This window comes from Protopterus annectens, chromosome 9.part0 (genome assembly GCF_019279795.1).
Source record: "Protopterus annectens isolate FY-2018-M chromosome 9.part0, PAN1.0, whole genome shotgun sequence".
NCBI lineage: Eukaryota > Metazoa > Chordata > Ceratodontiformes > Protopteridae > Protopterus > Protopterus annectens.
Window position 1 is genome coordinate 820,876,170 of NC_056743.1, and position 20,713 is coordinate 820,896,882.

At 39.1% G+C, this 20,713-nt stretch overlaps 1 protein-coding gene across 1 annotated transcript in view; it reads right to left on the reverse strand.

The window, feature by feature from the left end:
• LOC122811561 (sentrin-specific protease 1-like) overlaps positions 1 to 20,713 on the reverse strand; it is a gene marked incomplete in the record, with an annotated part of 1,729,916 nt that overhangs the window by 1,654,620 nt on the left and 54,583 nt on the right.

Genomic DNA, 20,713 nt, shown 5'->3' on the forward strand with positions numbered 1-20,713 from the left:
CATGGATTGTTGCTCCATATCTTGGGAGTAATCCTTAGTTCTTTTGTTTTGACTTCCATCAACGCCATTTCATTCAGTAGGTTTCAAAATTCTTCAAAGACTGGTTCAGAATTAGAATTCCACTTCCTAGAAATACATTTTCTGGCCAGCGCTAAAATAGTCCATAATAAATATAATTCTTTTTTTTATTTATTTCTGTTTTTTCAATAACATTCAGTAAAATTAAATTAGAGATTTTGATAATACAAAAGTATCTGAAAATAAAGCCTGCAGAAAATTACTAATATCCTCCCAATATTTTTTTTAAGTTTAATGCAATCAAGGAATATATGTATCCAATCTGCTTTACATGTCTGCAAGCATCTCCAGCAATTTACACTGTTAGCAGAACCACGTTTGCTTAGTCTATTTGGTGTGTAGAATGATCTGTGCAGAAACATCCATGTATATATTCTCCAGAATTAAGAATTCGATGTTAATTTAATAGAATACAATGCTGTTGTTTGTCTTTTGGCTTTTTCCCGGTAAGGGGTCGCCACAGCAGAACTACGGTCCGCTAATGATTGGCAGTAGATTTTTACGAAACGCCGAGGTGCCAGCTCGACTTCCAACCTTCAATGAAGGCACGCCCATTTACGCACACGTCTTTCGAACGCTACCAAACCGTGGGGAGGACATGCAGACTCCGCACAAAAGGCACACCCAAGCCAAGCCGAGAATCAAACGGAAGAACCTCTTGCTGTGAGGTAACAACGCTACCACTGTAAAGCCGCGGCATAATTTAAAAGAATACAATAAATTGGTTTTATTTTCTATAGATTAATTTAATGACCTTTAGCAATAAAATTCCAATAATTCTGCCTGAATTTAACTTTATAATTTATTAGTTTGTATAGGTTTGATGTTGTATTTTTTCAATTATGATTATCATATGATTTTGTTTAAAAAAATTATAAAATTGGGTTTATCTTTAAAAGGAGAATTACTAATTGCTCTGCACAAATCATATGCATGCAGTATACTTTGAAGTATTAGCCAGTCAGATGAAGATAAATCATAAGTGTTTATTTGTTGGGTATCAATTACTTTTAAATCTTTAATACAATGTTGCCAATAAATACAATTGTTTTTGTTTCCCAAGAAATGAAGACATTTGTGTGTGACTTATTAAAAAAGGTTTTTGTAGAGCTGAAAGGAGTTAGAATATTCATCCAAATCCTTATCTGAACTGGTCATAATACATTTTTTTAAATGCGCTAAAAGATATAGTTTATGAAATTTAGATTAGTATATTTTATGTTATATTGAATGCATGTACATAAAATATTCCTAGATTTATTACTATAACCATCTAACATGACATTTTTTATCAAGGAATTTTCATTCATATGAATGAGAGTATTTTTTTTCCAGCTGGATGAATAGCTTGGGTCTACCAAATTGATAACAATTCTAAAAATGGAAGCTTTAATGTATGTCTCTACATCTGGAAAGATAATTCCTCCTTTATCCCAAGCCCTGGTGTGATGTGTAATAGCTACTCTGTTGGGATGCCAAAGAAATTTTAATAAAAGTGGGTATTTTCTTTAGCATATGTTTATCTGGAATCCTGGGAATAGCTTGCGCTATGTAAAGAATTTTTGGTAGTAATACCATTTTTATTAATTGTAATCTGTCTTCAAAGTACAAATTCAATTTGTTCCATTCTATAATATGAGCATTTAACATGTTTATGATATTGTTGCAGTTAATATTTAATATTTCTTCTATGTTATTACATAGAGTGATGCCTAGGTAATTTAGAGTGAGTACTTGTTTACCAATTATATGATGATTTTCATCCACTAAAATGTTATTTTTTTTTATTCAACACTATATAATTAAATTTTGCTTTATAAAAATATAAACCTGAGACTGGGCAGAATTTTTCAACCTGAGTATCCAATTCTTTTATAGACTCCTTTGAATAAGACAGTGTGAAGTACATCTGCGAAAAGCATGATTTTAGAATTTTATTGTCCATGTATATCTATACCTTTTATTATGGTATTTAAGCGAATTGAGGAGGCAAATATTTCAATAGCTAGTGAAAATAAAACTGGAGACAAGGGGCATCCTTGCTTTGTACCTTTTGTGATTGCTACTGACTCAGAAGTGAAAGGACCTAGTTTTACATATGCTAAGTTTCTTTTATAAATATTTTTATCAATGAAATAAAGGTCTGAGGAAAGTCAAAGTTCTAGTATTTTAAATAAATAATCCCAATTTAATGAGTCAATTCTTTTTCTAAATCCAGGGCCACCAGTAATGCTTCCTGGTTACTTCTATTTAGGAAGTCTATAAGGGTTAATATTCTTTGGATATTATCTTTAGTATGTCTGTTATAAATACAGCCAGTTTGATCTTCATTTATAATACGAGATATGAATTTTTTGATTCTGCTGACCAGGACTGAAAAATACTTTATAATCGTTATTGAGAAGGGAAATTGGTCTATAACAGCTACATAGTGAGTTTCTATTCTCTTTTATGATGGGTGTGATTAAGGAGTATCGCCATGAAGGTGGGACTGTATTGTGGGTTTGGATTTAAGTAAAGTTTCATGAAAAAGTGAAATTATGGAAGTTGGAAATATTTTGTAGAATTCTATTATAATACCATCAATTCCTGGAGCTTTATTACTTTTGCTTTTCTTGATATTTTCTGCAATTTCTTTATGTAAGATTTGTTTCTGGAGTTCTAGTTTTAATATTTCTGGGATTTTCTTAAATTTTGGGAAAGTTAAATTATTTTGAGAATTGTTAGTTCCAAAGTGCTTTGTATAGTGGTGTTTGAAGGCATCAAGAATATTACTTATGTCTGAGACTTTTCTATTTTGTCAAGGTTCCTTTTGAAGAGGGCCAAAGAGGCACCCTGCTTGACATGTATGGGCAATCTATTCCAGAATCTGGGGAGTTGCTGGGTCAGGAACCTATTCCTCCTGCATGTTTGGTTTATTGTGATGACGAGGTTTAGATCCCTGGAGTGTGTGGCTCTGAAGTATTGGGATTTCTTTAAGTGTAGCATGTCCAACAGCTCTGGGTTTGACATGGCCTTTTATGTTAAGCAGAGATCGCCTGTGAGTAGACAATATGAGACAGAGTACAGCTGGAGTTATTTAAGGCAGTCAGCATAGGGCATCTGCTTTAGGCCTGTGATTATTTTAGTGAGGTATTTCTGTGGCCTTTCCATTTGTTGCAGATGTCTTGAGAGGTACATAACAAATGGGGCATTGTACTCTATGATGGGTCTAATGAGGGATGAGTACAGTGGGACAATGACCTTTTTTTCTGGATGAAAAGCCCTTAGTGATGAGGTGTGCTACATAGAAGGATTTCCTGACTGTTGTGGTTATCGAAAGTGAGACCACTGTCCACCTGTGTCCGTAAGTCTCATCACATTTTCAGTGTTTAGTGTACTACCAACTATGTGGCAATTCACAGGTACATGTTTTTTCCCAAAGGGGATAAAAAGAAGTTATGCAGCCTACCATAACGTTCGATATTTGTAGTCCATCTAGCCCCTCATTCTTACTCTTGGGATTGGAGCCGGACCTCAGCTCTGACTCGGCCACACTCCAGCTCGAAAACGCTAATTGTACTCCTATGGTAGCAGCTGGGCACCTTCTTCAAAATGTTTTGTAAGGAATTCAAAGATCAAGGGAAGGGATGCAGAGTAAGGATCAATTTTATTTTCTAGAGCCCAACTAGAAAATCTTTTCCATTTGCTAAGATATAATCTTCTCTTTGACATCTTATGGGAAGATATCAAAATGTGTCTTGTTGCAGATGAAAGATTTTGTAACCTGGCTATGTTTGGAACTGGAGCAGCCAAGCTGTCAATTTGATGGTTTTCAAGGACGGGTGAAGAACTTTTGATGAATGGATCAGTAGATCCGGCACTGGGTCCAGGGATCCAAGGTTCCTCCATAAGATGAGGTTGTAGGAAGGGGAACCAAATTTGATGATGCCAGTAAAAGGCGATCAGAATTAAGATCCCTCCCAATAAAGTGGCTTTCTGAATTACTTTTGGTATCAATGGGAATAGAGGAAAAGCATAGAGGAGACCCAGGGGCCAATCATGTGCCAGTGCATCCCTCGGGGACTTCCCCTGAGGGGGAGTTAGGGCAAAGTAGTCGCTGCATTTTGTGTTTGGATGTGGTAAAAAGGCCACAACAAGGCTGGCCCCATTTGCAGAAAATGCTCTCCACTACTACTTGTTTGAGGGAACACTCATGTGACATCAGTATATGTCTGCTGAGCTTGTCCGTGATCACATTGGATTTCCCTGGGATATGCATTGCTACTAGAAAGCGTTGGGTGGACGTCGCCCATTGCCATACTCTCAGGGCGTCTCGACATAGGGGGGTAGGATTTGGCTCCTCCTTGTTTATGTACAATAACACTGACATTGTCTGTCTGAATTGCAACTGTTCCTGCATTAGAGTCTTGAAATGCCTGCAACAAAGCACCGCTCTCATCTCCAGAACACTGACGTGCAAGTGAACCTCATGTTCTTGCCACATGCCTTGGGCTGTCTTTCCCAGATAATGCCCCCCTCCCACCCTATCTGGGAAGCATCCGTTGTCACTGTGGCTAGGGGAGCTGGGGGAATAAAGGGCCTCTGTACTGTCACATGGTCTGAGTGAAGCCACCAAAGGAGATCTTTTTTGCAAGTTTGCGTCAGGAAAATTTTGTGGGACATAGGAAGAGTGTGCATTGACCAATGGGCAGAAAGAAGTCACTGCAGGATCCTCATATGCATGCATGCGAGAGGAATTATTGTTATAGAGGTTGCCATCATGCCCAATATCTTTAGAACCTCTCTGGCTTGGACCTTTGCTCTGTGTAGAAGATTCAGAACTTTTCTTTGAAGGACTTGAATCCTCTCTTCTGGCAGATTTACCATCATTGTTTTTGTGTTTAATTCTGCTCCTACAAAAACGGTATGTTGAGATGGCAATAAGACAGATTTTTCTTAATTGACAGTAATTCCTAACTGTGCAAATAGTCGTAAGGTTGTATCCCTTGCTTGGATTAGTAGTTAGGAGCCAGTGGTCTAAGTATGGAAATGCTCGGAATCCTAGTTGCCTCAGATGAGCCATGACTATTGCTATGCATTTGGTGAACATTCTGGGGGCTGTAGCGAGGGTCCCTATTATGTTGTCAAACATTTAAAAGTTTGAACTCTAAATGGTCAAACCCATATGTTCGAACTTTTAAAAGTTTGAACTTGTTAACAGAGATCTCCGTTCAGTGCAGAAAGATTTCCCTTTACTGCACTGTACTGTGGTCTTGGAGTTGGTATATTTAAAGAGCGAGGGGTGTGCAGGGGGGCTCTCTCCCCTGTTTACAACCGTTAGGTAGGTTTTTTTCTGTTTTTGTTTTTTTTTCTGTCGTTTTTAAAATTTTAAAAGTTGGAACATATGGGTTCGACCATATAGCATTCGAACTTTTAAAGTTTAGATAACATAATATAAACCCTGTAGTGAGGCCAAAGGGCAGAGCTTGAAATTGAAAATAACTGGCTCCCAGCCGAAAGTGCAGACAACTCCTGGAAGGCCTGTCCAATTTTATGTGGTGGTATGCATCCTGGAGGTCTATAGAGCACATCCAATGATCTTCCCTAGAAAGGGAAGTATCAACTGCAATGTGACCATTTGTCTTGTTTACTGACCTGTTTAGACTGCTGAGATCCAATGCAAGTCTCCAGTCAATAAAAATAAAATAAAGTACCGAGCCTGCAAGGCTTAAAATAAAACCAATTTTTAATACACAAGAGAACAAGGCAAAACAAAGTGTGCATTAAAAATTGGTTTTATTTTAAGCCTTGCACGCCCAGCACTTTTATTTTATTTTTATTTACTTGCTTTTATTGTACCATTCTGAGTCGTCTTGTTTATGTTTTTACTATATAAGTCTCCAGACCCCTGTTTTTTTTGGAACTAAAAAGAGCCTTGAGTAAGTACTGGATCCTATTTGGTCTGTGGGGACTGACTGGATGGCTCTTTTTTCTAACAACTTTTGAATCTATATGGTTGCTTGATGCCTGTGATTGGGTGGAACATCCGGGATTCTTTTGCTTGGGGGAGGTGGCATTGAAAAGGCTATTGAGTAACCTCTGGCTATGATTCTTTGCACCCAAATGTCTTTTGTAATTTTTAGTCAGGAGACTGGGTGCAAAGATAAGCGTCCTCAGACTGCCTCCAGAGGGCCTCCTTTCAGAAGTGCTGAAAGGGCTTACCGGAAAAAGATTCATGGTCGCCCTGATTCTACGGACCCCCCACTGCCGCGTGGACAACATCTTCTGTTACTTCCTCCTCCTCTGCCCTTGAAGGAGGGTTCACCACGTGTGTCAGGAAAAACTCTGGGATTTCCAGAACCACATCTTTCCCCCCCTTTTGACCCTTGGTGTAGGGTCTGGAAGGGGTGGAAAAATGTACTCCCACAGCAGAGAGAATCTTTTCCTCCTGTTCACACCTGGTTAGGGTCTCTTTCACTTTAGGCCCGAAAAGGGATGAGCCATCAAAAAGGGTGTTTATGACGGATTACTTGAGTTCCACGAAATTACAGAGGCACATCCAGGAGGGTCTCCTAAGGGCAATTCCTGAACAAGCCGGCCTACTCGCTCCATCCGCTGCATAAGAAATCAGCCTCATGGACGAGTTCACAATAGAGTTAAGGGTGGAGAGCTGGGAAGATGCTTTCTCTGATAAACCCTCAGCCACTGAACCCTGGAGAGAATCTCCTAGGTCTTTTATGAGATATCTCTGTAATCTGGTAAAATGGGTTAAATAGTTCAGGGACCCCGAGAGTGAAGGCTACTGATGAAAAAGTGCACTTTTCATATGTCCATCGTGCACAGATCTTAATTCCGAGGATAGACAGATGAGGATGTTTCTGATAACTCCTTTTTAGTGGCTGCTGCCACAACCATAACATCCACCAGAACACCTTTTGTTAGAAAAAGTTTATCTTCTGGGCTGGTGATGAATTTATTTGGCCTCCTAGGGACAGGCGCCACTGTGTCTGGAGACTCCCACACCTTTCGACAAACTAAATCCATGAGTTTTGTCTAAAGGCGGAGACACCCAAGTGGTGGAATGTAGAGACCCAAAAGCTTTCAGGTACACGGACTCCTCTTCAGTAGGGTTGATGAATTCTAGCCGCTTCACTGTTTTAGGATCTCTAGGATGTCCGCGAAGGAGACATCCTCAGAGGGTGACCATGGGGACCCTTCCGATTCATCGAGGTCCACGTCATGTGTAATTGATTCCTGAGGGGAATTCAAATGTTTTCTCTTGCAGATTCTTTTCCGAAAAGCCTTTTCAGAAGGGTATTCAGGAGAGGTCTCAGAAGATAAGGGTCCACCCACTGGGGTTTCCTGAAGTTCTGGGTCTCTACGCCTTTGGGGGGATCGGTTCTACTGAGACGGACACCGGTGCTCTGAGGGATGGAACGGGTGTAGCAGAAGGTAAGGCCGTCTCTGAGGACAGTGCTCTCCTCACAGCTTCAAAAGCCCCTCTCCTATGAGCTAAAGAAACCTTCGGTTCCGAGGAACCAAGAGGCTCCCCAGGCGCCACAGGAGCAGGATCCAAAGCAGAGGTAGGAGCTGAATTCACACAAGCCGAGACTCCAAGAGGAAGAGTCGGGACTGACAAATTATCGGCTCCACTCAACCCCCCCCCCCGGATCTGACCGGTGAGAGTTTGGCTCCTAGACCCCTCGGATGGCACCGAAGGTGGTCACAGCCGAAGATCCTGGAGTAGGTCTCAGCTCCAACAAACTCATCACCATCGGCTCCCCACATTCCAGCTCCAAAACTGCTGGTCGAGTCGGAGGAGGAACTGAAGAAGCAGGGGAAGGTCCAGTCGGATCCGAAGCCCTGAGGGTCGGATCCAATAATTTGGCTAACACTGGTGTCCTCCGCAGTCTCTGCACAACATGATCCACATCAAATTCAGAAAGGCTTCTTGAGGATCTTGACGATGGGGAGTGGGGATCTCAAAGTAGGGGATACTGGTTCCAATGCTGGGGACCGGCTCCTTACCTGTAGAACCCACGGCTCCGAAGGCAGTGGAGCCGAGGTTACAGATCTCTTGGATCCTAGTTGTTTTGTAACTGTCTGAGACAATCTCAGTGCTTTCTTGATGGCTCCAACTCTTCTGATGTAGAAAATCTCTTGGAAGATTTCGATTTTTCAGACAGATTTACTTTTTTCTTGACTACGTTGACCCTGGTCAAGAGCTTCCAAGAACAAAGATTTTAACAGCTCTTTCAAAATTTGTTTATTTTTCCTTTCCTGCAGAACTCATGAGCTAAATGAATGACATACAGCACAAAGAGTCCTGCAAATGCATTGCACCCAAACAGTACACACATTCACAGTCCATCAGTTAACAACACTTTTTGCCCATACTTTGGGCACTTTTTAAAACCTGAAGGTTTCGGCTCTTAACTGTTTTGACATTGTAAATCCAGTAAATATTCCAAACACACACAAGAGTAATGGAACCTCTCTAACTAAAATGAGGTAATATAGTACAACAAGAAACCAACACCTTTAACAATTATCGAAGGCAAAGAGAAAACAAAACACACAATATAATCCTTCAGTTAACAATGAAGTAGCTCTCCAAGACAAATGGGCTACGTAGAATACAGCACACCATAAAATATGTAGGAAAAACTATCCTAAAGGTATCAAAGCCACACACTACAGATAAGCACTGTAATAAACTAGATTTCACGCTATATAAATGTATTGCAACTCAAAAAACGTCTTAACTACAAGGCAGGAAAGGGAATAGGAAGGCCCAACAATAAATGGCCTTTAAAGTAAAAAGGAGCATTTTTATTTTCTAATCAGCAAGAAGGTACTCTATCTACATAGATAAATTCTCTAAACTATTTTTGAAAGAAAGTTCTAACTTTTTTAAAAATCTGAATAAGAAAAAACTTTTACTTAGTCTGAGCTAGCAAAAAAACGCTCAATCTGTTTCCGCGGCAAACGAGATCTGAGTTGGGCACTAGTATATCATGGAATAGGGGATTAGCCTCAAGCTAGCTGAAGACCTCGAGCTTGTGAAAAATGACCGAGTCAGTGCCAAGGATTGGCTGCAAACCCATCAGTAAGAATGAATGCGAGATAGGACAACATCACATCTGCAGATATTTACAATAATCCCCTGCAGTATTCAGAAGTACTTAAAGAGTTAAACGGCATCAGCTAAATAACAGATATATGTAAGATGGTGGACAAACTGCACAATGAAGACATTCTTTTGTACAAGTTACAGTCTGAGGGTTACACAGTAAAAAATCCAACAATTAAAATTTATATTATAAAGTTTCAGAAGTACTATAAAATGCTGAAGAATTAGTACAGTGTCAGATTACTACTTTAGTTTCATTTGAGTTTATGACCAGTAGAAAACCGCCACTCAGGTTTATTTGATACAATAATAAAGTCACAGCCTTTCTATTTTACTGTGGTACATTATTAGGTTGGTTATAGACTTACAGGAATTTATAAGTAAAATCGGTTTATTTCACTATACTAAAATTATCAGTTTGGTCACAGAATTTAATTATTAGTAACATAGGTTGATTTCATGCAGAAAACTGGAGGTAAAGTCAAGTCACCAAGCAATGCTATCAGTTTATAACTGTCAAAACTGCAAATGTTATTTTAATAATCTGATACTGTTATTTTGTGCTTTGCAGATATTGCTACATTAAAACACATGGTCAGTTTTGGACTTTTTTCTGGATCATTTCCCGTTTCTTATTCCAGAATGCAGGTTTTTCAATATAGTCAAGAATCATCATTACAGCTGCCACCCAGCCTTTCACCAGAGATTTGGAAGAGCCCAACTGTATGAATAACATCCAGGAAAAGATGACTCTAGGGGCGGCTCTGAGTATCCCAGCAGTGACTTGGGACAACATAGAGTAAGGCTTATTTTGCTCGTCTTATATGTCTATTTTGCATGTTATGGGTCGACCCACACACGTTTCAAGAAAACTGAATTAGATTATGAAAGCTAGAAGTGAAGAATCTTTAATGTTTCTTTAAATACAAATGAAATGTAGTTTACTGCATAACTGACTCAGTTACATATATAGTATGGTAAATGCATTTATGTAAATGCTTCAGTTGTCTAAAGAAAGTATACTTTACAGTTAAAATGTGTATACAACAGATGTGCATTTACGCAAATTAAAGTTAAAGCAAGTATGCAGAATTGTATTCAGACAAGTATTCCAAGCTGAAGTTTCAATCTCAAGTTATGTTTTCAGACAATAGATATATAAAATGGTACCAGATTTCAATTTATGCTTTTTATCTGTGTCCAAATGACACTGGCAGGAAAGGTATTCCTATAGTGTTAGTTTAGTTTTCAAGATACACACAGCTCTTTCAGATGTTCAGCATAAATATACATCACTTCAGTGTAAATTTCAGTCAAGTTTTGGAACATGACATTCAGACTCCGTTATTTTAAATGTTCAGTTTAATACACTTCAGTCAGATTTTAGAATACAACATTCATACTCGGTTATAAATTTCTAAAAGCATTAATAGTTTGCAACACACAAATAGTATACAACATAGATAAATAGTATGCATATATAATTAGAACAGAGTATGCAGTATTACATCACAACTCACATTATTCGGTCATTAATTTTTAAGGGTAAAGCGACAGAATTTTTAACAGGATTATCAAGTTAAGTTACCCAACGAATAATTTATAGTTATTTAATATACCCAAGACAAGACAGATCAGGCTTAATTTGTTACAAATTACAGTGCATATTGCATAATAATTATTGTACATTAAACAGAAAATTAAAAATATACTGACAGGGTATGCAAAGGTACAAATCTGAAATGCAGAAAACATAGCTTTTATTAAATGTACTTCTACCACTACAGCACATAAATACATTAAGACAAATTAAAAATGCAGATGACTATCTGAGCAAATAGAAAATTAAAATATAAATGTACAGGATTAGCTGAAGATTTACAGAAAAAAGTAAATACAGTATACGTCAATTATACTTTGTGATGCACATGTTACAGGAGTAGAGTTCAGAGATGGTCATCACCAAATTAGTATGGATCTTCTTACATAAAACATTTAATCCCAACAGCGAACCAAATGACCACCAATGGCGAAGAACAAAGTAATTTTATTAAATAAAAAGTGGTGAGCACTTTCACGGTACATAAAACCTCTTCTTCAGACCATAAAGACATTTATCAAAGGCAATTATAAACAGAAATCAAACAAGCAACACATGTTCATTGGGAAACTTACACAGAAACAGAGGAAGTATCAACTGCTTCAAATCAAAACCCTAAAATCAATATTCAATTCCTTTGAACAAAAAATCTATAAAGCATATACTACTTACTAAACAGATCAGTAGATGTATAAAAAAATTCTGAATCGAAACATTACTACCACTCTTTACTATGTGTTGCTGCTTCCAAATTCACTTCAATCTGCGTAGGAACTGATGTAGCGTGTTGTCATAGCAGCACGTTATAAGCTACTACAATGCTACAATCAGTGACTAGTAAAATAAAAATATATACATTACAACAATTTTATATGTGCCAGCTACCCAACTATTAGCAAATTCTAACCTACTGTACCATTCTATATAAAGATTTCTATAGGAGACAAAACGATGAGCAGCTGTCATAACTCATTAGTAAAAGTGAACACAATCATGCTACAGTCTAGCATCAGCTTACTAGCCAGCATACTGTGGGAACAGATGATGCCAATGAAATGAAGTTCAGATCTCTGCAAATACCAATCTAACTTAAATGTACATAAAGAGACCAGCAATAATTACTATCGATATGTTCAGAAAAAAATATATATATTGTTATTAGGAGAGAAACTACTCAGACTGATACAAAGAAAATCATTGCAGTGCAGTCCACAGAAGTCAGGAAAAAAATGCCAGTAAGTATTAATTCTGCAAATCAGGAGGAAAGGAACAATTCTGAGCACAAAAGCTATGGACAGTTTAATGAGCGCAGGAGCTATGGACAGCATAATTTGATCTACTTCAGTTTATCAGCACTGGGCTGATATCTACCTCCACTGTATGCTGCTACTACATAATAAATAGTCTTCGTCAGATCATTTGTGCAGACATTTATTCTAAAAAGTACAAGAAGATTTGTCACACAAGAGAGACTGGCACTTGTTCAGTACAGTTCAGGGTAATTAAAGATAAATACATTCTTTCCAGTTCTTCCAGTCATTCCAGCTTTATTACAGTTTCATACAATTCCATTAATTCTTCCACCTACCTCTCCTCTTTTGTTCCCCATAAACTAATTTAATCTTCCTCTCCTTCCAAAATCTTGAAATTTCTTCTACAGGATACGTAGTTTCATACAGCCGACAGATAAAGAACCACTCTTTTAATTCTTTGCTATTCAGCTGTGCTTCTATGTACTGAATGCCCATATCAATACATAAGGGAGCTCTTTCCTTGACAAAAAACTAGGAACAGAAAATAGCTCTAGGAAATTTTTCATTATTTCCCCTCATTAAACTAGATAAACCTTTCTATTTTGAAATGTAATGATATTCTATTTATAACAGAAATAATATTTCGATTAGCATACAAATAAGGGTCTGGAAAATCAAACTATTCATAGGTAGGTACTAGGCTATCGGCCCAAGGGCCTACGTAAGCCTAGCCAACAAGGTTCCCTGGCTTACGCCACCCAAGAAAGTTATTTTCCTGTGCCACTGTTGAGCAGAGACACAGAAGTGATCCCCGGGGTGTATTTCCTATTTCCCATCCACTCATCAAGATTTTTCTCGAAGAGTGCTAATGAAGAACTTTGCTTGACATAGATGAGTAGCCTGTTCCAGAGTATGGGAAGTCTCTGGGACAGGAATCTATCCCACCAGCATGCCCTGTTTATTGTGGTGACGAGGTTTAGGTCCCTAGAGCGTGTAGCTTGGAGGGATTGGGATTTATTTAGGTGTAGCATGTCCAACAGCTCTTGGTTTGAAATAGCTTTATATGTTAGGCAGAGATCACCTTGGCGTAGGCGATATGCTACGGAGTAAAGCTGGAGTTTTTTGAGGCGGTCAGTGTAGGGCATTTCTGAATTCACTGATTTAACTCCAACCCCACCATTTTCCACTTTCTAAAATCCATTTGTCTTTCTAACTGAATCCTGACTAGATTTATCCAACCATCTACCTATAAACTTTGATTCACATATTAAAAAAAAAAATTCATGTTTAATGTCCTAGGAGGCTCAAAGTTAGTGGAGAATTAGTGCTCTCGTATTTACTTATCTTATACCTTAAAAAGCAGCCAAACCTTTGCAGACTTGAAAAAGGGGTACATAAATTTTGCTCAATACTAGGCAAATATGTAAGGACCTCATCTGTAAATAAAGATATTTTCATTTCTCCACTGCTATTGGATGACCTCTCATGCAAGACTTCTTAATCATACTAGCTAACTGTTCCAAATGCAATGCAAACATTATCAGCTACAATGGAACCGGAGGAGTCCTGCGTGACAATTTAAAGTGTACCAAAATATGTCCATGTATTTTAACACCTACTGAAGAACCAATACAAATGGACTAATAATTAAAAAAAATCTGGAAATCCAAACATTATTGATTCTCACATTAAAATAATAACATTCAAACCTGTCAAAGGCCTTCTCAGGATTCAGATGGCAGCTTTCACTCTGATTCAGTTTTCAAAACATTAAATATGTTTCCAGTTAAACAAGGTGCAATAATAGACATACATAACTTGCATAATTAAGCATTAGTAACAAGACATTAGTATAAGCCTTCTCGTTCTTTGATAATATCACTATTACTACTTACTACCAGGACTAAACAACATAATAACCTTAACATTTTTATTGAAAATGGAATCATCTAGTCTCCAAATTCCAACTGGAAGCCTTTCATTCTCTGGAGCCCTGACCAGTGTTTGCATTTTCATCTTCTCCAAAATTTCTTCAGCATGATAGGATCTGTCTAAACATTTGCTTGCTCTACAAATATTAACAACTTCGCTGCAGTCAAATAGCCCTGAATCACTCAAGCTTCCCCCACTAGATTTCAGCAGTGTATAGGTCCTACTAAAACTCTCTAAACATCTTTGCAATCATTAAGGATCCCATGTCAAGGAACCCTACCACCTAAGGCCAAACTCAGACTTACAGGAATGTAAACGCAAATATATTTCTTATATTTGTTTCATCCTGAATGTAAATGTAAACATTCTTGTATTTCTTTTACTGCTACTTTCCTCACATTGCATGTAACCTAATCCGAATCTGTTCCTGTACATTTTCCTTTATACTGTAATACAGGAAATTTTGTCTAACTGTGAAGCTTTTCTCCCCAGGCTACCAATGAAAAGGGTTTGCTTGCCCAGACAGGCTCTTGATCAACAAAAGCAATAAATAATTCTTTAGTTAGCTTGCTCACTCAGTCTAACTGAAAATGTTCTCTGGTATTCTAGATGACGATTAAACAAAAAAGCTATTCTTGCAAAAAAATCATATTTCTTATAAGGAAAGTATGGTTGTGTAAAGTCTTACCATAACAGTAGATGCCCTTCCCATCACTGTTGCAATATTCTTCACTAAAGGGATCCCCTGCCAAGGGCAGCACAATGTCCAGCCAAGTATACCAAAGCCTTAGGTTTTTCCAAGGACATCGTACGTCACACGTATGCTCTCCGCTCACAGCATAGGGCATAAAGGTGACATATGGACGTACATACCTCAGAAATGAAAAGTCATAGGAGGACCAACAGTTCAAGGAGAAAAGGAGGAACATGTGCATCCAGAAAGACAACAGTTAATGAAGTAGTGAAAAGGGGGGAGGGTGTGAATACTGTAACAGTAAAAGGGAGGACATACACTGTTATGGCAAGATTTTACACAATTGTAGTATGTCCTATCTTATCACTATTGCAGTATTCTTCACTAAAGGGAGAGTACAAAAGCTCAAGGGGAAACTTGGGAGGAAGGAAGTCCCAGCAGTACCCTCAAGAAAACCATGCAGGATAGCCTTGGCAAAGCCAGCTCTAGCCCTGGAAATCACATACAGCTTGCAATGTTTTGTAAAGGTATGGATAGAAATCCAAGTAGCAGCCTCAAGGATGGAACTGGTATCTAATCCTTTTAAAAAAGCACCACAGAAAGCCACAGCCCTGCTAGATTTAGCCTTTACAAAAGCAGAAAGGCTTTTCCTATGAAAGAAGTATGAAAAAGAAATGGCCCTGGAGAAATATGAAGAAATATTTTGCACAGAAACAGCCAAACCTAGAGATCTACAATAAAAAAAAACAAAGTTGCTTGGCCTTAAGTCATATCCAAATAATATTTGAGCTGTCTGTGCAAATTCAAGGTGGGAAGAACCACTGGTAGACTATGGAGAAGGGAAAAAAACTGGGCAAATTAATAGATTAAGAGAATTCATTAACCACCTTGGGCATAAAAGACGTAGTAGTATGAAGAGACACCCTGTGTCCCTATGATAAACTAAAAAAAAAGGAGGAATAACCACAAGGGCCTGAAGCTCAGACACCCTCATAGCTGAAGTAAGGCCTAAAAGAACTGTCTTTCATACTGCTATTATACAATATCACAAGGTACCCCAAGTTAGCTATGCCAGAAAAGTGACAGCTAAACCTAGGGACCTAGGATGAAAAAAATGAACTGATAAGATTTCCTGACAGACTCAGTCTTATCCAAACAAAATCTCAGTTGTCTATGCACATCCAAAGTATGCAGCATCCTCTCACTGTCAGATTGTGGAGAGGAGAATAAAGAAGGCAAATTAACAGACTGATTAAGTAACAACTCATTAACCACATTGGAAACAAAAGGAGGATTAGTATGCAAGGACATGCTGTCCTTATGAAACACCAAAAAAAGCAGAAAAAAACATAAGGGTTAGAAGCTCAGACACAGAAGTAAGGGCCAACAAAAGAGCCTTCGGACTTTCAAGATGGCTGCAGATTGAGTAACAGCTTAATTCTAGCTTTCCCAGTCTGAAAACAGAAACTCAGCAGAGAAGGCCAGTAGACTTGTGTTTACGGGTAAATTTCAGTAACTGACTAGTAAGTGTACTGCCTGGATTACAGGAATAAAAAATACAGAGGAACTGGAAAAAAATCTGGTACAAAAAGTGAGGAAGAAACACTGACTGGGGAAAGTTCTGCAGCTGTTCAGCAAAAAGCAATGCAATATCCAGACATGAATTCCAGTAACCTACAGGAAGCTGTAACACAACTGTACCCAGTCCTGGTTAAAATAAACGGAACAATAGTGGAGTATACCAACACAAATGACAAAAGGTTGGAAAAAAGGGAAGCTTTAAACAGATAATTCAAATGAGATGATAAAGTTGCAGAACTCAGAGGCTGAACTGAAGAAAAGGCTGCCTGAAAAGGAGACTGCTCAGGAAGAGACGTTTCAAAAAAATAATAGAATTAGAGAACATAGCACATAGGGAAAACTTGAGATTTTCAGCTATACCAGAGAAGCAGGAAGGAACAGCCTGCAATCATTTTATGAATGCACAAATAAGCAACTGGACTGATATTCCACAGCTGTTAGTTGAAAGGAGTATAGGAATGGTGGATGCCATGAAACCCAGAGCTCACAGAAACTCACTGGCTGTAATGGAGACCAAAGGAAGAGTCTGAAATAAAGGAAAAAGAGTTAAGGCTTTTGGATGAGGCAGGTTTGCCAGCATAGGCACTGTCTGAATCCCGCAACCCAGAAAGACATTTTCCTGAGGAGGAGTCAGAGAAGACTTTTTGAAGTTTATTGTGAAACCCATGCTCTGCGGAAGGGAAATGGCAAAATAAAGACTTTGCAACAGGATCTCTGGAGAGGAGGCCTGAATCAGCAAGTCTTCCAACTAAGGAAATGCTTGGATCCCTTGAAGCCTGCAAAAAGCAATCACAGGAGCAAGGCATTTAATGAATACCCTTGGGTTCATGGGATGATACTACGCTATTGGCCCGGAGGACCTTATAAGCCTAGCCAAGAATTTCACCCATGTTCCCTCAACGTCAACACCTGTTTCCCCATCCAGCAGGGACACAGGTAGGATCCCAGGGGAATATTTCCCCGTTTCCATTCCAGTCAAGTTCCTCTTAAAGAGAGCTAAAGAGGTACTCTGCTTGACATGAAGAGGGTGTCTATTCCACAGACTGGGGGAGTCTTTGGTACACAAATCTATCCCACCAACAAGTTCCATTAATGTCACAGACCAGATTAAGGCCTTGCGTGTGGGTTGCACAAGTGGAGTTTGTATTACAGATATGCAGCAACCCCATCAAGGCTGGGTCTGAAATGGCCTTGTATGCCAGACAAAGGTCACCTCTGAGTAGTCTGTATGCCAGTGAGTAGAGGGACATGGCTTTGAGTCCATCTGTATAGGAGAGGTGTATGAGCCCTGGATTTTCCTGGTCAAGAACCTCTGTGGTCTTTCCAACTGCTGCATGCACTTGGCAAGGTACATGCCAAAGGGGGCATTATACTCAATAATGGGTCTGATAAGAGAGGAGTACAGGTATGTTATGACCTTGTTCATGGATGTAATACCCTTATTTATGAGGTGGGCCATGTAGAAAAGCCTTCCGTACAATGGAACAACATGGTGGTCCAAAAGTCAGATTGCTATCAACCTGGGTGCCCAAGTCCCTCACGACTGAATGCATGCTTAGTATATTGTTATTAGTGCGATAATTAGTGGGGATGACATCTTCTCCAAAGGGGATAATGGATGCATTTCAGGGCATTCAGTTTGAGGCCATGCTTCTGGCACCAGTCATTAATTTGGGTAAGGCCCTCTTGGAGGATATTCACATAACTAGGGGAATTTCATAAAGCACCCAGCTTACAGTCATTTGTAAACCTGGTCAGCCACAGACCACTGGTTTTTGGCTTACACCTCAGAAAAGTATATCCCAAACAGTAGAGGCACCAAGACTGATCCTTGGGGTACACCACTCCTTATGGGTCTACTACTGAGGTGGCTTCCCCTACTTTGAGTGTGTGTGTTCCATCAGTGAGCCATTTAGCTACCATTTGGTAGCATATGGGTTGGAGAGAATTCATCTATTATGCCCATATGAGGAATGTTGTCAAAAGATTTGTCTAGGTCAAGGTAGGTGATGTGCATAGTCTTCCCATCGTCCATGGTTTTGGTGACTGTTTCAAAGTCGTCGACCAAGTTTAACAGGCACAATTTCCCTTTGACAATACCAAAGGTCAAAGGCAAGGCAAAGAACTGAAAAGGTCAGGAAACCGAGAAATGCAAAACCTTCCTGAAAAGGGGATGGATCGGAATTTGGAGATAAGCATCCTTGAGATCCAAAGACATCATATAAGCCTGAGGAAACAAAAGAGGGAACAGAGTCTGAAGGGATAGCTTTCAAAAAGTGGGCACTTCAGAAAAGGAGTTGAGATGAGAGGGGTCTAGGGTTTATCATCATCTGGAATGGCACGTCACTGACTCCACAATGTCTGAACAATGAATGGTGAAAATCCCAAATGCAAATGTTCTGGAATGCAAAATCTCACCCCCCCTCTCAACCCATGGTAGCGATGGTTTCTAGGTCCACAACGACTGGGAAAGTCAACATTTGGTGTTTTTTCGGATATAATGAATTTTGGTATCTCAGTTTTTCTGGATGTGAGATGAGTATATGATGGCTTTACGAAGTGCAGTTTGATAACATGATAGTAAACCGAGGTCAAGAATCAGTCTCCAAGTACCCTCTTTTCTGGGTACTAGAAATGTCTTGTAGTAATACCGCCTGCCCCTTTGGGACACAGACACCTCCTGAACAGTACCCACAGTCAAAATGTCTTGAAGTACGGCAGGGAACGAAAAAGGGAAGTTGTTCCACAGGAGGCTGAGGAATGCCCATAAAAAGGGGATGGAATTTCCACACCATGAAACACCCCTGGCGATTAATGGACAGAAACCATGAATCTTGAGTAATCTGAAGCCAAACAGGAAGAGAGAAAGGCGAAGAAAATGAGGAACATGGCTGAAAAGAGACAGATAGTCAAATAGCACATTTTTTTATCTGGAAAGGAAGACTTCTGAACTCCTGAAGTCTGAGTAGCCTTAGCAGGAGGAGCCCACTTGCTACTCTTTGCCCTTAAGAGGAGGATAACGGGATTGCCTGTGAACAAAGGCAGGTTTATCTGGGTAGTTTCTCTGAAAATTAGGAACAGGAGAGACACACATGTTCACGTTCCTGTAAGGCCTTCTTCTTATCCTTAAGGGGCTTAAACAATCAGCAGCTTCCCCAGACAAGTGTTTCTTATCAAAAGAGGCATCCATCAACTTAGCCTTGACATCATCAGGCAATTGTCGAAGTCAAAGCCAAAATACCTCCTCATCAATGAAACAATAGCAGCAGCCCTAGAAGAGGTGTCTACTGCATCATAACTACACGTAAGGGAATGATGACGCACCTGTGAGGACATCCTCAATGTGGAAAGTGTAGAAGTTTTAACTGCAGAGTCTGAGAGATCAGAAATAACCTAACAAGCCTGAGAAAGGAGAGCCAACACATACCTGGACAGATGGGTCCGATACGTACTAGGCCTAAAAGCTAAGGTAACGGAGGTGTAAACTTTCTTACCCAGCCTTTTCCTGGTTCTGCTGTCTTTATCAGAAGACAGTAATTTGGGAAAAGCAAACAATTGAGAGGGCTTCTCAGAGGCTGAAGGGTCAGCAGCAGTACACCTGTACAAAAAATTACAGTCCTCAAGACACCCGATTAAACCTTATCAGTTTTTTTTTTTTTTTTGGAGCTAGGGGCAGATAATCAGGAGCTTTAGGGGCATTTGAAAATGCATCCAACAAAGATTCGTCGATGATGTGTTTATTTTATGGGGTGGACATATAGAACTTTTTTCAGTTTTTATGGTGTATGTCAATGCAACAACTGAGTATTTACGTTTTACACATAATATATCTCATAGCAATATGGATCTTTTAGATGCGACTGTTTTGAGAGGTTTAGAAGGTGAGGTTTACACGAAGCAACATACGAAAGAGTGTTATGTGAACCACCATTTACACCGTAGCAGTGCACACCCTCCACAAATTTTTACGAATGTGGTCACAAATCAAGTGATGAGGGCATCTAGATTGAATGTTAGGAATTAAGACTTCTCTAAAGAAGTAGAGAGGGTTACTAAACACTTGAAAGAGAGGGGCTATAGTGATAAGTTTTTAGCTGAACGTGTATCAGGAGCAATCAATAGATGTGGTAAACAAGCCAGACCTTATTTTTCTAAGAGGAAGGAATTTTGTGCTGGTATAAATATCACTAGGCCCATGAATTTGAGAATTTCGTTAAAATACTCAGTAGATGTGAATAGATATGTGGATATTATTAAAAGACACTGGCAAGTGTTGCTGACGGGCCATGATATTGCTGCTCTAGTGGATGATGTTCCTAAATTTAGTTTCAGGAATGATAAGTCTATTAAGAGGAGGCTATGTTACTCCAAGGAAAATAGGTATGTAGATGGTAGTAAGAATACCACTCCTTGTGGCTCTTGTAATTGGTGCAGTTACATAGAAAGTTAAACATCAGAAG